This window comes from Anolis sagrei, chromosome 5 (genome assembly GCF_037176765.1).
Source record: "Anolis sagrei isolate rAnoSag1 chromosome 5, rAnoSag1.mat, whole genome shotgun sequence".
Classification (NCBI taxonomy): Eukaryota; Metazoa; Chordata; class Lepidosauria; order Squamata; family Dactyloidae; genus Anolis; species Anolis sagrei.
Window position 1 is genome coordinate 160,392,033 of NC_090025.1, and position 17,919 is coordinate 160,409,951.

General features: G+C 39.4%; 1 protein-coding gene across 4 annotated transcripts in view; it reads left to right on the forward strand.

The window, feature by feature from the left end:
* The window catches only part of TCF20 (transcription factor 20), a 213,710-nt gene that overhangs the window by 90,501 nt on the left and 105,290 nt on the right, over window positions 1-17,919 (forward strand). For 2 of the 4 annotated variants that reach the window (XM_060777154.2, XM_060777159.2), the window contains one exon: window positions 3,740-3,885. The exons of the other annotated variants lie outside the window; for them this stretch is intronic. The gene's annotated coding sequence lies outside the window, so the exon portion shown is untranslated. The remainder of the gene's footprint in view (window positions 1-3,739; window positions 3,886-17,919) is intronic. 4 annotated transcript variants of the gene reach the window in all.

A 17,919-nucleotide genomic window follows, 5' to 3' on the forward strand; every position in this document is an offset into this window, starting at 1 on the left:
TGAAATGATATACAGATCCCCAAGTCTTTGCCACTCCCTCTCAAGCTTTGAAATTTTTAAAATAATTGTGCTATAAAAGTAAAATAGAAAGAGAAGAAAAAAAGATACCATACATTCCTTGCCTTCTTGTATGCCTACATCCTGTCACTTTATTTAGAGTTATGTGGTGAAAAGTTGTCCTCAAAACAGAATTATTCTGTGTGCATGTATACACACACAAACATATACAGGTACACATGTTTGCTTTTTAGTACATAGCTGTATCTGAATTTTAGTTCAAGATGCTATTATCTGAATACAGATAAAACATCTGGAAAAAAATGTTAATTAAAATGCCTGCCACTACTATTTCTGTGTATTATACACGTATTTGCCACACTTCATTTCATTTGCTCACTGGCTCACACTTAAACAATAATAACATTTTCCCCAAGAAGGAAGTATAACAAAGCACCTGGAATTCAGAGAAGACTTCACTCATGATCAAGTTTATTTGTACCCTTCTTCTGCTTGTCAATTAGTTTGGAGATCTTTTATTTTTTCTGTGGTTTGCTGGAGCGTTAAAGCAGCAATCCTACACTTGAGATGCTTGCAAAATCTTCTATGCATGTGAATCAATTGGCATAAATAGATGTCATCTGTATATATATTTATGTTCAGGTTTGCAGTTTGCATATTCACATTTTACCCTTTCCTCTTCTTTTGTAAATGTTCTGAGATATCTTTTAGCTTTTTCTTTATGGTCCCTGTGAATGCACACTTGTGGAATACACTGCACCTGTGCAGGCTCTAACAGAAGTTTCCCAAGGTGTATTCTTTTAAATTTTGGTGGTCACCCCACCTGCTTCTCCCCAGGACATAAAAGGCACTCCATGCTCCCCAGTTCTTTTTCTTCTGCTGCCATAGCAGCTCTTCAGAACTTAGTTCGTGATGTCAACAACTTGTTTCAAGTGATGCGTCCAGTGTGTATTGAAGATCCCGGACTCAGACAGTCATACCAAGTGCCTCCTCTTCTTAGGAGAATGCCATGTTGTGGGCTCATGCAGCCATTGCCAAGCTTTCATGGCCCAGGCATGAAAGACTAGAGCTTCCAGACTGAAGGTGCAGCTCTATCAACAAGCTTTGGCCCCTTCTACGACCACGGCGCAGTTGACATTGGTCCCATTAACAGTTCCCTTGAAGGCCTCAACGACCTCAAGGGCTTCAAAAGCATTTCGGGCATTGAAGTCTCCAAGGCTATCAGTTAGACCCCCTTCGATGCCAAGCCCCAGGCCTTCGTGCGTTCGATTAATTTGATCACTGCCATGCCACCACCAACCTCCTCAATGAAAATAGTCTTCAAGAGAGCACATGAGGAAACCAGAAGGGCGCAGGTGGAGAAAACAAGCCAATCTCTGCCACCTCCAGTTCCTCCCACTCCTGGGAAGTTCTTCAGTTGATGTTGCAAAGACAAAAGGCTGCAAAAAAGAGGAAGGTCCAACAGACCCCCTCCTCTGCCTCTTCCAAAAGGGAACACCCGACGTCAACAGAGACATCATGTCACCAATCTTCACTCTCCCTCCAACTGACCCGACCAACTGACCCGACCATCGATCTTCATCAGAGTCCATACCAGATGCCCTCTCAGAAGGGGAAATCCAAGACTTTCTGCCTCATCTGAGTACCAGCTCAAGTGCAGCCGGACCCAACTCCTCCGTCCCAGGCACATCAGAGCTTTTCCCCACACCAGAGGACATGCCAGAAAAGGGTTGACAAACAACCCACCCACCCAACTAGAGCGATGTCAGGTTCAACCACTAAGAGACCCCCCAGCACCTCCATCTTTTCCTAGACACCCAGACCCTCCAGCTGTCCCAAGGGCACCATCTACCTTGGCAACCACCTGAGCACCAGGCCAACCTCGTAGGTTGGAAGAAGATCATCCCAACATGGAGGATGCGGAGTTGGTCCACATGGAATCTATGCTATCCCTAGGCCTCGTCTTATCTCTGGACTCGGAGGCCTGGTTCATTGACCCACCTTCACCCACAGACAATGTCAGACTTTCTCTGTCCAAATGGTCTGTATGGCTGAGGCCCTCAGCCTCAAAGTAAAACTAACCACCAAAGCGGTCACGCATCCTGTCTTCAAGAGAGTTCAGGTAGAGGCCCCACCAGTGACACTTTCCCCATTCCTACCTTACCTACTGGAGGTCATCCAAGATTCTTGAACTAACCCCTCATTGATACTCCCTACTTCTAAAAAAGTTGAAGCATGGTATCAAACCGATGATGAAGGCCAGGATTGGTTTAAACACCACTCTGATCCTTACTCGGTCACCACCCTGATCCTAAGAAGTGTCACGGTCCTTGGGAAAGCAGGGTTTGACAACATCTGACTGCAAAGGAAAGTGTTTTGACTCAGTCAGTCGCAAACTGTATGCAGGAACATCCCTCCTGATGAGGCTCTCCAACTACAGATCCTGCATTGGAGCCTACCAGGAGATCCTTTGGGAGAATGTGCAACCATTTCATGTAAAATTCTTGGAAGAAGACTGGAGACCACTTCTTTGGCATGCCACCAGATTCAAATGGCAGAACATACTGCAGATATGGCAGGAAAGATGATCACCCATGCTATAGCCATCTGCCGTCATGCATGGCTGTTCTCTTCAGGTCTCTCCACAGCTTCTTGACAACTTATTGAGAACCTACCATTTGATTCCACTGGCTTCTTCAATGCTGGTACTGATAACAAATTAAAGTCGAACAAGGACTTTAAGTTATTTGCAGCAAAGTGCGGGATGCAACCACAATCCCAGCATCATCAGAGAACCAAATGGCATCAACCCCGCTACAGGCATTTCAACCAACCATTGTATCGACAGCAACACAAACCATTCCCTGCCCCGCCGGTGCAGCCTCAACGTTGACCAAACTGCAACAACCAGGAGCATTCTAGGCCCCCTAACGATCAGCCTAAATGCTGGGTTTGATGGTATATATGATGATGCTGTGTCTTTGCTACTTACCACTGCCACCTCCACTCTCGGGCCACCATCACCCTCCGCCCCATTCACCCCTTCAATACCGACACTTCCTGCTGATTTCAAACCACATCTGTTTGTAGACCATCTCTGTATGCTGTGGCCTGGGTTTTAAACATTGTCTGAAAAGGCTGAGCCTTAGAATTCGAGGAACTTCCCCCTTTTCGAGAGCTGGGAACTTGGCAGATAACAGCATTTGTGGCTTTACTGACAGAAGTAATGATAGTTTTAGACCTTATAATTAGGATTGTGTGGTCCAGAATTTGAGAAGCTTCGGTATCCTTAAGGACTGCATTGAAGTTTACCATGAAACCTCTTTTGTTCCATGCAGAATTAAGATGGAAAGACCCACAGTCAGTGAATTCAATTCACTGTCAGTCTTAAAAGGTACAAGAAACTACCTGTAGTTTGGATGTCATGGCTGTATTTAAAACTCAAATAGATCATATTCAGCTGGTACAGCTTAGAAATGAAGGTGAAAAGCTGTACCTACCAAAATATTCATAAATGTGACACAAGACTCCTGATTTCATCCAAAGGGGTGGGGATTTGTCAATGAAAAGGGGGTGTGTGTACATCATAGCAGCAAAAATAGTCCCTTCTCTATTGTTTGGTATGGGAGCCACTCTGATCATGAAATGAGATTGTTTTTGACGCAGCTGTATCATTTCTTCTGTCTACTGACTCCTTTTTTTCTGTACATCTTTCTAAAAGGGTGGGCAACTTCAATGAGTCTGGGGAACAATTTTCTACCCCTGGGAACTTCCGAAGGCGGCGTGGACTACTTAAAAATGGCAAAAAATGAAAAGCAAGCAAGCAAACTTGGAAGTGACCAGATATGCATTTCTGGTTTTGCAAAAGTATGTATTTTAAAAATATTATATAGCACTGGGTGGGGGGGGGGGCAGCTGAGCCTTTAAAAAAAGATTAATCAAAATTTCTTTGAGGAGACGCAGGTTTTTTTTATTTCTTTGAGTGGAAGGTCTATAGTAAAAATGATGCCTCAAAAAGAGATTTGTGGGGCTAATATTCATCCCCAGGGGCCTTACTTTGCTTGCCCCTTGCCTTCTAGAGCTTTGATACCAATAATCTATTGAGAACGTGGTCCCAAGGGCTGATGGAATATTCTTATTTCAGTGTTCTGTTTTGTACTAAATTCTTCTTTAGTACTCACTGCCTGCCAGCTTCTTAAAATGGTGGTTGAAAGCACACAAGAAGTTAAATTTTAATGACCCTTGCCTATTTCTCAGATACCCCCAATAAAATTCCTTTAAAATACTAGATTTATTATTAATTCTTTCTGTGGCTGAATAGTTGTATAATTAAAGAAAATCATAGGTATATATGTATCTAGATCCCTGTGTGTGTGTGTGCGCGCACGCGTGCGTGCACACACACAGTTGCTGTGTATGAGCCCCAATCACTTAGGTGGAAAAAATTGAGTAAATTATATATTGAACTGCTAACTGGTACAGAGGCCTTGCGGTTTCCATGGAAACTGGGCTGGAAATAGCTCCATGTGACATCAGAATGGTACAGGTATAGTCAATTCCAGCTTTTTCCTGCACCCCTAACAAATAAGCACAGCCAGTACAAATATTACACATGTGATAACCATATACTTATACACTGACAATTGCAGTTAATGTATGTAAATATTCCAGGAACATGGGGCATCTAATATTCCTAGTTAGTAAGTAAAAATGCTTCATAATATACCTGAGAGGTATGAATTGTCTTCCAGCTAAGAATAAAAGCTAACCATACAAAAGCCAGTCTCCATTCAGTACCTGTAATTCCTACTTGAAAGGCCTTTCAGTTTTTAGACAAAAATAACATTTAGAATTAGGCTTGAAATGGCACTGTGGCTTGTAATGTCTCTTTCACAGAGTTAAATCTAACATGTACACACATATTGGGTGGAGGAGGTTGATATTATGTATTCTTGTAGGTATAGAAGATTAGGTTTCTGCTGCAAAAATCAATACATTTAATATTTCACATCTGTATTATGTCTTTCACTGTATTTTTATGAATGTAAGCCCTGTTGCACTGTTGGTGTAAGTGCCAGTTGAAAGCTTGAAGCACTAAGTTGGATGCTAAAATCATCAGTGATTAAATGAATTTATTAATGTGAGCAATTTTATATTTTAACTGAAAGAGAGAGGGTGTTGTGTTTTTAACAGAGGCATATACCAATCAAAATGCTAATTAGTCATTCACTTTAAATAGTTTTACAAAAACAAGCAGCTATCTTTAAATAACCAAACCAAAGTAGAATAATATTAGGGAATGTTACAGAGGTGCGGCGTAGATCCTCTCATGGGCCATACTTTAAAGGGCACCGTATATACAGAAAGCCAGTAGTACCTTTGCTAATAATAGAAATAAGCAAGGCAAGGTCAGAAAAAAATGTTACATATGAGTGCTTCCAGATGGAGGGCTCCTAGGCAGCAAAAAACTCAGCTGTTCTGCCTTTGCTTCTTTAATAGATTTTATAAATTAAGAAAAAAGACAACAGTTTGCAGAGAAGGCACAATAAGGTTAAAGTAGATGCCTAGGTGAACTGTAAAAAACAGATCAATATTGGCCAGACAAAAATAAGCATTCTAGACTATTTATTTATTTATTTATTTATTTACAGTATTTATATTCCACCCTTCTCACCCCTCAGGTGACTCAGGACGGATTACAATGCACATATACATGACAAACATTCAGTGCCATTTAGATATACAACATATATAGACAGACACAGAGGCAATTTAACATTCCAGCTTTTCTGGCTTCATGAGGGTATGCTCGATTCTGGTCACGGGGAACTGCCGCTTCACTGTCCATTTGTGACATCGAGTCCTTTGATGGAGTACTTCTTCATTCTTCTGCACACTGCTGGAAGGTTTTATGGTGTCGTAAATTAGTTAAATTAGCCTCCCCGCATAAAGCGGTACCTACATTTCCTACTTGACAGATGCAACTGTCTTTCAGGCTGCATAGATCAACAGCAATCTAGATTATTAATGGTCAGAAGCTTACTCTGACCCAGGCTGGCTTCGAATTCATGACTCAATCAATAGTGATTTAATGCAGCATGCTACTAACTAGCTGCGCCACAGCCCTGCCTTTCATTTCATTCAGTCATAGAGTTGGCCAGTACTTTAAGAGCCAACTTGTTTGTGTTACATGCGCTGTTTTTCAAATGGATTAATTTACAAAATAATTATTGGGAATATCACTTTAAATTGTATGGCTAGTGTCTTGTAGGGATGTTTCATTTTCAAATCACTGAGATTAAAATATTTTATAGTTTGGAAAAGATTTGGGTTTTTAAATGCCAAATTAGATCTTAATCCTAAATGGTGACAATAGCAAGGGCCAGCTGAATAAAGACTGCACTGCCCAGATAGTTGTTGAAATTTGAGAGTAATATATAATGTTATTAAGATAGAATAAACCTCACATACATCTATTAGGTAGTTCTGCAGCATTGACTAATAATCAGTAATACAAATGTTCTCACCCCTCAGAGGTCACACCATTACATTTTTAAAGTGTTATATTTTTATTTTATTAACATTTTAATAATTTAATAATATAGTAACTGAACATGACTGCTTGACACCCCAGGCCAGAAATGTTTTAATATTTTGTGGGCTTATTGCTCTCTTAAATTTACGTTTTAAATAGAAAGCACTTCTGGAATTGGATGGAGCAGAGAACAGCAACAGGTGGCAGTTTAATGCCTTCAGTAGGGCAAATGCCTGAGGCAAGTGTCCCATTTATTTAATGGGTGGCCTGGCCTGTTTTACACTTATTCCTGACCCATTCTTGAGAGTGCTAGTGCTTTCCAGTTTCCATTATTCACATTGGCTGCTTCCTGGCTCACAAGCTGTGTGTGCAGTTGGGCATCCAAAGAAGAGAAGTAAAAGCTAACAATTAAAGTGGCTTGAAAATCATAACAGTCAGAAAAACTTTCTCCCCCCCCCCCTTTTTTTTTTTTTTTGCATTAGACAGGTGTTTAAGCTTTGCTTAGACATTGGGCAAATTCTCAGCTAAACAGAAAATGAATGGCAGAAACACATTCAGATGCAGATGAATGTAGAATAGGCACGGATAAGCAAATAGTATGTTTGTGGTAGGGATGGATTTGTTAAGATTGAAAGGGGCTGGTGTTGTTTGTGAGTGAGTGCACATGCACTTGCACAAAAAATAAGAGGATCAGTTGACTGGACTTGGACAAGCTTTGCCCAGAAATGTTTGGAGTTTTTTCTGCTCTGAACTGCTCTGCTATGGTTGTTTTTAAAGTCAGAGGGGGAAGCAGCCAGCAAATTTCAAGAGTGATTAATCATGTATAGCAGAGAAAAGATTCTTCAGAGAAAATTGTTCACAACTCTTGTGCTGCCTTCTCCTGTTTTCAGCTTTCCTTTACCTTACCTATATGCCTTGTACGTATAGTCTGACTCGACTGATTTCCTTCCATCATCTTTTGATATTGCAATTGGGAGGGTGGCTTAGGTATAGCAATTCATCCACACACATCTCCCCCCCCCCCGCCCCCCTCAGGTCTTGAAGGATGCTAGCAAATTTCCCGGACTCTTGTGTTGAACATGTGTACTTTGTACAGGATGACAGGCAGAATAGTTCAGCAGAGAGAGGAAAACCCCAAGTGATGATTTTGAAGTCCCTGGTTCAACTGTGAAGCCAGTTATCTTTTGGGAAGGCATGACCTTTTAGAGATCATAACCTTTTGGAAAACCAGGAATCTCCATAGCCTTTTGGAAGCATGAACTTTTTGGAGATTAATTGGCATTCACACAATTTAGAATAATCATAACCTTTTTATGATTATTCTAAATCGTATGAATGCCAATTAATGTCCAAGTATGATCTTTCCAAGAAGAGTGAAATACTCGTTTGAGTGAATCTTCTCCTAAGTGGTAAATATCCACTAGTATTCAAGCAAGGCAATTAGGCTTTTCAGTTGTTAGACTGATCTACCTGATTATCTCTCTGAACTGTTAGGAACAAAAATATGCCAATGCACAAAATATATAGCAGATCTTCAGAAGTGTCATTTCAGTTGCTCAAAAAAACCCCAAAACAAACAACTATTCTCCCATAAAATTTATTGGTTTTTAAATCATGCTCTCAAGAGGCCAAAAAATAAGTAGACTTCGATAAAAGTATCATAGTTAATTTACTTACAAACTTCATGTATTCAGCATACAGGTACATTTCTTCTTGGTTGATAGTTTAAATAATCTGTTCTCTCCAGCTTTCTTTTTTAGTCTGTTCTCTGTTGCATACAAACTAACTACTCACTTCAGTCTAATACATTACTGAACATTGACTCAATAAAGACTGACTATACACTGCAGCATCTCGTCACTGCCTACTGCATACTAACAATGCTGACTACATAAACTGTACTGCTTCTAAAATGGAGCTGAATATTCCCAGATCCGGTCACATGGTCTGCAGTCCCTCCCACAACCTTAAATAACAAGGGAAAACTGCATATCAATATATATACAATATCGTAGCCAATCACAATTATATTTGATGCTTCAGTTCGATGTTTGATGTTTTGTCTTATGTCTGATATAACAGGTTGCGTTTTTTATTTACTTTTAGTTGTTAAGTCATAATTTGCTTTTATATGTTCGGTTGCCAAATTTCATTACTATGGGTGTATCATTGTTGTGTTCGGGCATTGAATGTTTGCCTTTTATGTTTGGAATCTACCCTGAGTCCCTCCGGGGAGATAGGACAGAATATACATAAATAATAATAATAATAATAATAATAATAATAATAATAATAATTATATACATAAAATTAGTATAGGAGGCTTGTAGAAGGTTGCTATTTCCAACAGATCTGGCCTCTCAGGAAGGCAACTCAATAGGCCATATGTCATAATGTGGCTCTTTTGAAAGATTTACATAGTGATAATAAAATTCAAGGTTGCTCACACTATCAATGAATTCAGACTCTTGAAGCATTTTATTGCAATGTGTATATTTATTGGGGGACTTTTTGTTTCCTGAGTATTCAGAGGAATGCTCAGTGGGTCCCAATTCCCCTTTCCCCCTGTTATTTCATCCCCAGAGAGAGAGAAACTCCCCTCAAAGACCAAGGACAGTATTAGATGGTGGCAGTTATTCCTTTGCTTGCCATTGTTTGAAAAGTAGAGATGATGGTGACATTGTCATTTTCTGCTGGGGATCATAGTGGTTGTAGATCAGGCCCAATGATTCATGAAGGCGAAAAAAAACCCCTACATTCTGTGTCCCAGTGCTGGCGGTGACATTGTCACTTTTCAAACAGCCAGGAAAAGGATGCCTTAGTTCTGCTCTTCTTACCGTGAGCTCAGTTCAGTGCTGTGTACTCTACTTCCTGGATCAAGGCTGCTTTTGACTTGCAGTAGTGGGAAGTTGTTTTTAACTCCTGGTAAAGGTGGTGTGAGAAACACACTATAGCTCAGGGTTAAAGCATGCATCTCTATAAACTATTGGATAGCAAGGATTTGGGGGAAAGTATTGAAAAAGGCCTGTAGAGACAGTCTCAGTCACTGCAGGCTTATAAAACAGTTCTGACTGATCATCTTTCCAGCACAACCTCAGCTACCTGTCTGTATTCTGCAGTCAAGAGGTGATACTGGAATGTCTGACACAGTTGTGTGAGTTTACTGAGAGAAAACCTATGTGATGCACTTTTGGCGATCTCAAAAGCTTTAAGTAAGCTACTATTTAAGTTCGTAGGAAAATTATGGAGATGAAAAGCTGAAAGGTTTAGATTACATGTGACAAATTTTTGTAAAGGCCATACTGCAATGGGAAATACTTGAGTTAGGCAATTTTTTCTAAATTAAATCTGAAAGTCCCTTAGTACTCATTCTGTATAAAATACTTGTAGGAACTAGGTATTCTGGTCTTATTACTCTTGTTCTCCATTAGTTGCATGAACACCTTGACTGTTCATTTCCAAATGATTAATTAGTGGTGCTACTAATCGGTGATGTGCTTAAGTGGTGGTGGTGGTGGGGGTAATTGCAGCCTTTCAGATGCTGTCGGCCCGCCTCTCCCATACTTTTTACCGTTCACTATTCTAGCTTGAACTGATAGAGCTTGTAGTTGAGCAATATCTAAAAGATCTTATTTAAAATGTTGTGACCAGCCTACCTGAAACAATGACTGTATTAATACTATATGCCTAGGACAGCTCCTTGGACCATCAGTAGAAATGCTAAACTGCTGAGTATCAGACTTCAAATCTCTGGAATAGCCTTCTGTGGAAATATGTTTAGACTCTTCCTTGTTGTCCTTTAATCAGGCCCCAAAGACATTTTATCCCAGTCTGCTTTTGCGTGAATGTGGTTTGGTAACTGAGATGAACTCGGACTTAAGTTCCATTTAATATGACTGAGTTGGATCCAAACCACAGTTTTATATGCTGCTATTTCAATCATCTTATTTTATCTTGTGTGTTGATTTGTTTTAATCTTGCTTTGGTGATTTTTCTGCTATTTCAATATTTTACTGTTCCTTATGTATGATTTCATTATGTTTTATTGATTACTTCATCTCTCAGCTTTGTTGGGAGAATATTTTTCAGTGGTTTAAAAGCGGTTAAAATCCAACGAATCATAGATAAATAAGATGATAGAATCACCTGTTTTGAGGAGGATGTCTAAAGTATCTGTTTGTACAGCTGCTCCTGATTGAAAAAGAGTAAACCAAGAACAGTGGTTCATGGGGAGACACTATGTGAATATTTCCAATAGCAGGTAACGCTTGGTTGCATTTCGGCTTCAATTGTCCTTAGATTAGCTTCGCTGTCCAAATGCCAAGATACAACAGAATTACATCATTCCCAAGAAGGTTTGTTAAACTGAAGTACATCCAACTCTGTCCCCACTTTCTATAGCTTCTTCTTTAATATCTAATGGAGAAATTACACTTTGTCTCCAAGATAGGTGTGTTGTTAATAAGTGTGATCCTGTCATTATATATTGGTGGAAAACTTTCCTCAGGTATGTCATTGTACCCTTGTAGAAGGGTAGAACTATTAGAAATTCAAGGGGAAATGCAGCACGATAAAGCGAGCAGGAAAATTTAGCTAGGATTTCTTGCTTTCTCAGGGTTCATTCTTGCCCCCAGTAGGTGTAACATTATGCTTATTAAAAGGGCAGTGTAACTATGCCCACACCATTAACTTCATTGGGGCATCTCAGATAAGTATTTCTTCCTTTTAATTTGAAGCCATAAAAAAGAGCAAGATTCTCATATTCTGAGGACACAGTTTCAGTAAAAAAGCCCCAGCAGTGGACTTCATCAAGATATACAGAATGGACTGAACCAGACCAACACATTTTTCCATTGAGCAGAACAAGATAGCACATTTTCCTCAACCATTGTACAGAAGTTGACTTAACTGGAAGTTAATTAATTTTTTGTTTTGCATACTGGCATCAGGATAGTGGCCCTGATCACACCTGAGGCACACCTAGAAAAATGTGTTCCCTAGCAGAGGGAATAGATAACATTTGTAAGGAACAAATAGGACAACCAGTCTTCTCCTACCAGCATTTGTGGTCTCAAGTGAACCCTGAGCATGGGGCTACAATTATTTACCCTCAGGGCTTAAAAGTACTAACATTTGCAGGGTGGGGGAAAATCTGTTTCTGCTAAAACAACTAAAGTCAGCAGCTAGGGAGAGGGGCATTTATAATATCATAATCTGTTTCTGAATAGATGCCCACAAGGTAAGGCATATTTCAAACCTTTAGAGGACCGTAGATAAGAAAGCTGAACTCATTGAAGATGTGTGGGATTGAATAGAGATCGTCCCCTCCTTCAACGCTTTACCTGTTTGTTTGAGGAAATTACTTGTTAATAGCTATCAAGTTACCTTCAACTTCTGTTAACCCACAACCTCTAAGACATTTTGTTATTAACAGCCCTGCTAAGGTCTTTTAGATTCATCGCTTTGGTCTCCTTGATTGACTCTATCTACCTGTAATACAGTCTTCGTCTTTTCTTGCTGGCTTTGACTTTACCAGACATTATTGTCTTTTCTAGTGATTTGTATCAGCTTATGATATGTCCAAACTCTTGAGGGACAGAAAACCTTAAAGCAGCGATATCTAGACTATTGCTCTTCCACCTTTCTGTTAGTTGTCACCAGACATACTGCATATGGCTTATGATCAGAGATGAGAATCCAGTGTGTTCTTGGTGTGTTTGAGTCTGAAAGAGACCACGCATATTCAGTCAATTGCAGCTATATTTGCTGCACAGGGTATTGTGAAACTATAGAAAACGCGTATCCTCTTTGTTTGTACGAAGCTTCAAATGCCAATAAATTCCAACCATGTCAGTAAAGACACTGAAGAGTTAGAGCTAATTATCTGAATATTAGGTACTGTGCATTCCTTACCGTAGTCATGATTGTGTTTTATCTTACACTAGTTGTCCCCTGCCATGGGTTACTGTGGCCCAGTCTGTGTTTTGTGTGCGTATATATGTGTGTATATGTGTGTGTGCTTATATTTGTGTATATGTGTATATATGTGGTTTTGTGCACTGTAATGTATTTTTTAAAAACTGGCTTTTCAAGTCTCTTCCGCTGTGTTTTTCAGTGTTTTATGAGTGATGGTCACTTTTTGGCCTGATAGGTGTCTTGTGTCCAAATTTGGTGTCAATTTGCCCAGTGGTTTTTGAGTTATGTTAATCCCACAAATGAACATTACATTTTTATTGATAGAGAATATGCAGACCTGGATATATGGCAGCAAAACAGACACTGTTTAAGGTGGATATGTCAGTTATATGTTTGTGAACTTACCATCATTCCAACAGATGAATCCTACAATACAGAACTAATGGAGAATGTGAAATTAGACTAACGCATGGAGAGTAATTAACTGGGTGATTTAACCCTCTGTTTTCATTACTAAACTTTTAAAAAATAATTACCTGTTGAAGCAACTTTTCATTGCTGCTGCCCCCTATCTCTCCACAACAGGATAGTTGTCCAGTGGAGATGAGGTAAGAAAGATCCCTACCCACTGTGTCATACAGATCTAAACTGAGGCCCATACAGTGGCACTGGCAGTTACAAGCCAGCTATTCTTTGTGGGGTTGCTATCTTTATGTTCTAACAAAGATTTTCAGAGTGCTTGATGTATAGTAATATAACAGAAGGAACTGTTAACTGTTATGCAGTGGCAGTATTGTGACCAGCTGCATATGCTACTCTGTCATTTAAGTTGCTTGACAGTCAGATCTTTAAACTTTCATATCTTTGTTCTTCTGTCAACTCACTGTATAATAGCTGCTGCTCAATAAAAACCTGTGTGATAGCTAATGTTAGGAAACCTCCTCTCACTTGCAATGTGCCTTGTGTATTCTATAATGAGAGTTAGCACTCTCAATGAGACAGGACGAATCCTCCAAATCAGTGATGGGGGTATGTGGCAAATTCTCTTCACCTATAAACACACTGCTTTATTCTAGTAGCCCTACTATCATTCTACAGTTAATGCTGCAATTGGAAAACAGCCAGAGAGGCTTTATAGAGTAGCTTTCCATTCTTTCTCAAAACAACCTCTTAGGAGATACCAGTATCTAAGCTGATCACCTAGCAAGAGTAAAAGGGGAGGTCTTTGGAGCTCACTTTCTTCCAGGTTTTGGTCTGCTTGCAGAATGGTAAATTCAGTGGTGGAAATGTACTAAAATTTGGAATAAGAGGATGGGTGAAGTACCTTAATGATTACTTGTGGGGGTGTGAGTATAAGTGGAATGGGATTATGGTAACGGTAAAAAATGAACCACCATGGGCCATGAGTGGAACAGAAAATTACCTGAATGAGTCCATTGGTGCATCTACTACTAGACATTCTTGTTGGTGATTGTCCTGCAAGTGCATGGTTTTTCCTAACCTTTTAATATGGAGAGTTCCGGGTAATTATCAAATCAGGACTTTGACAGCTCTTATTCCGGAACCCTTGCATGTAGTAGTAGTTAATGGGGATGAACTTAGGTTTTGGACTCCAGGAAAATGTCACTTCTGTGTCATGTCCCAATCCCCAATCTTGTGATTAGGGTGTTGCTGTGCAGCATAGGAGCCAAGATGTTCTTTTTCTGATGTCTCTCAGCATTTCTAGGTAAAGTAATTGTGGATGGGAGGTTTTTCAGAAGCTGAGCTTTGTATAGTGAATACTTTGTGTCTTCTCCAGAGATCCAGATCCATATATTTTTCTTCCTGTTGTACTGTCCAGCTGTTGGAGGTGCCGGGCACCTCACAGTATTGGCTCCTTGTTATTGTGGCTTACTTCCTTATTCATGTGACTCCCATCCTTTTTCTTTGCAAAAAGTTTGGTCTCCATACATACACCAAAATACCTTGAGTTAAGAATGTAATTTATTCTATGACTGAGCTCTTAACTTAAATTGCTCTTATCTCAAAGTGAATGTTCCCATTGAAATGGATTGAAATGCCATTAATCTGCTCCACCCCGCCATTTTTGTTACGTGTTTTTAAATTAGAAAATGTACTTTATAAATTAAAAATAATGTAACAATGCACATTCACATATAATAATAAAAACAAAGATCAACTTTAAAATGGTAGAAGCACAAAGTTGTGGCAAGGAAGTACAAAGTGGCAGAAGCATTATTTTCTTCATAGTGTACTCATTTCAGCCTCTTGCTCTTTCTCCCTCTCTCTCTTCATGAAGCCAAACATACCAGGAATAAAAACCACACAAAATCAAGTAACCCAACGTTCCTCAAAATGGACAAGAGCAAAGCGGACAGCAATCTCCCAAAGCAGACAAGAACACGAGCCATGAGAAAAGAGAAAAGTGGATAACATATAGGGAAATACTAAAATGGGAGGGACAAAGGGCAACTTAAAAAACCCGGGAAGAGTTAAAGACTTACGACCCGTTGCTCTCCTGGAAGCTGCTCTCTTGAAGCCCTAAAGCCCTGTACTCTTGTGCTAGTGCTCCCCGTGGTGCTAGCTCCCCCTTTGGCTTGAGCTCTTAATCTTAACTCAAAATGCTGCTCATATGTCAAAGTGAAACCAGGGCCAGGCAACAGCTCTGAACTCAAAACACTCTTAAGTTGGGATGCTCTTAAGTCGAGATTCGACTGTATGCAATGTGGATGTGTTTATGAAGCAAGAAACACATCCATACTGTAGCAGAATGTAAATTAGGAAGTACTGTTTTCGCTACTAGGTAAAAAAGATTATGTCTTGGATGTGGCAGGGATTTGCATGTCTTAGGATTGCCACAGTTTACTTAACTGGGTTGCTTTGGTGAACAAGGGATGAAGAATAACAGATGTGAATGTGGGACTCAGTTCTACACAGAAATGTTTTCAATAACAATAATTTATTAAAATCTGGAAAAACAAAGCAATTTCTGATATTAAAGAATAAAAATAAATGTAACTGAAATAGGCCCAGGATAATCCTGGCTTCTATTTAAAATTGAAAGTCACCAGGGCCTGCTAGCACCAGGAACATCTGACCTTCGGCTCTTGAGTATGGTTCCATTGTGGCAATTTAATACTACTTTGACCCTCATGGGTACACCCTGGGATTTGTAATTTGGCAAGGCAGCAGAGCTCTAGTCTGGTATCTGGTAGCACTACATAGGGTTGCCTTTGAAGACTGTTTGGAAGCTTCAAATGGTCCAACGGGCAGCAGCCAGGTTACTAGCAGGAGCGGCGCTCAGGGAACACACTACTCCTCTGTTGCGTCAGCTCCACTGGCTGCCAATTTGCTACCAAGCACAATTCAAAGTGCTGGCTTTAGCCTATAAAGCCCTAAACGATTCTGGCCCAGCTTACCTGTCCAAACGTATCTCCTCCTATGAACCATCTAGGAGCTTAAAATCATCTGAGGAAGCCCTGCTCTCGATCCCACCTGCCTCACAAGTGTGATCGGCAGAGATGAAGGACAGGGCCTTCTCAGTGGTGGCCCCCCAGCTATTAGATTGGCCCTCTCCCTCCTGACTTTTCGAAAAAAGGTAAAGACCTGGCTCTTAGAGCAAGCTTTTGAGAATGCAGCGGAATAGATAACACGGAACTGTGAATGATGAACATAGAATGGCCAGACGATGTTACTGGATAATGTTTTTAACAGGATGACACCGATAATTATATGCTTTAATGATTTTTATATGTTTTATATTGTAATGTTGATTTTTTTAATGACACTTTTATAAATGCCTGACACCGAAATGTGCCAATCTATAACCTGCCTTGAGTCGCCATATGGCTGAGAAAGGCGGGCTATAAATATATTAAATAGATATATAATAATAAAAATATCTCATTAAACTATAAATTTCAGTGTTTTGTAGGTCAAATCATGATAGTTAAAACAGTATTGAAATACTACATTTGTTGCATATGAAAGATACTTTAAAAGGAGTGTATATAACTGTGCCTGTTAAAATGTTTGTGTGAGTTTTAGGGGAAGGAAGTGAACTGTATTGACAGAGGAGAGATGTATAATAGATATTTTAATTGTATTGCACCATATGCTAAGGAGCAGTGGCTTTGTATTATTCCTGCTTCATCTTTCTTGTTTGGGAGAGATCAAAAGTGATGTGTATGTTGGTAGTTTGCACTCTTCGGGTGGGTACAAGGATGAGTGCTCAGTCAGACTCAGGTTGTACAAATCTGTTCTGGATTACAGTATCAAGTTTTCCCTGCCAGTCCTCTAATGGTAGAAGCATTTGAGTATATCACTGCTTTAAAAAAAACCTTGAAACACCAAACCAGAACTTTTCCCGATTGTGTTATACCACACACCCTCTGCCACACATCTGCCAACTGATGCTTGACATAGAGCTGTAAGAAGTGTTTTGGCATGGATTAAGAAAATAATCTTTCCTCCACTACCTGCTTTGCCTGCATTTATGGCCAAGTATGTAGTTTTCTGTGAGTGGCATTAGGTGATCACTGTTTTGATTTCAGCTTACAAATGTATTAATAACTTCCTACAAAGAAATTGTGTACTAACATAGTATTCTGGAAATTAGCATGATAATTTTCTGGTTATATGTTGAATTTATATCTCATTGTGTTTTACTTAAAGTTGCATTTTTATCTGATTTCATGTTATTTTTTTTGCCCTAGGAGAGGCAAGATGTTGTGGCTAGATGTGGCTAGATGTTGTGTTTCAATGTGCATTCAAATTCTTTGCTGAGCTACGAAGCTTAATAGGTTGGATAAATGTAATATCTCTATATTTAACTTAACACACAGGATTATTATAATTGTAAAACAATACTACAGTATTCTGAAATTTCTGGGTTGAGTGGAGGGGACAAGAAGGGAAAATACTTGTACAATACAATCCAGCTGCTCTTTCCTTTTTAGATATATTCAGTGTTCAAATTTAATCTGCTAAATCCTATATGAATCGAGGTTACAGATGATATATGTATTTCCTTTCAAAATTTGTTCAATGGCAGGTACCATCCTTGATCATCATTGGCTATAGTAGTTAGAGTTGTTTGGAATTAAAATCCATCAACATATGTATGGATGATGGTATGTTCCCTATGACTAATCAAAATCAAAGTTAGGTACATTTTTGTAGACACCTCATCAGAGTGGAAACAAAGGGTGGGGGAAACAATTTTTAGTTGTATGTAAGAATATGAACAGGATAACATATAATAAAAATGTGCATCCTAGAGATGTAAGTGAGAGAACTAATGCCAGGATTACAAGACCAGAGTGAGGTACCTAAGGATCACCTTTGAAATGAGTTCTCAAGACTTACAAGAATGAAGACAGGAAAAATTGAAACAGCAAAAGTCTGTGCCCATAAATATTTTCTTTGTTTAGCAGTTGGTTATAATACAG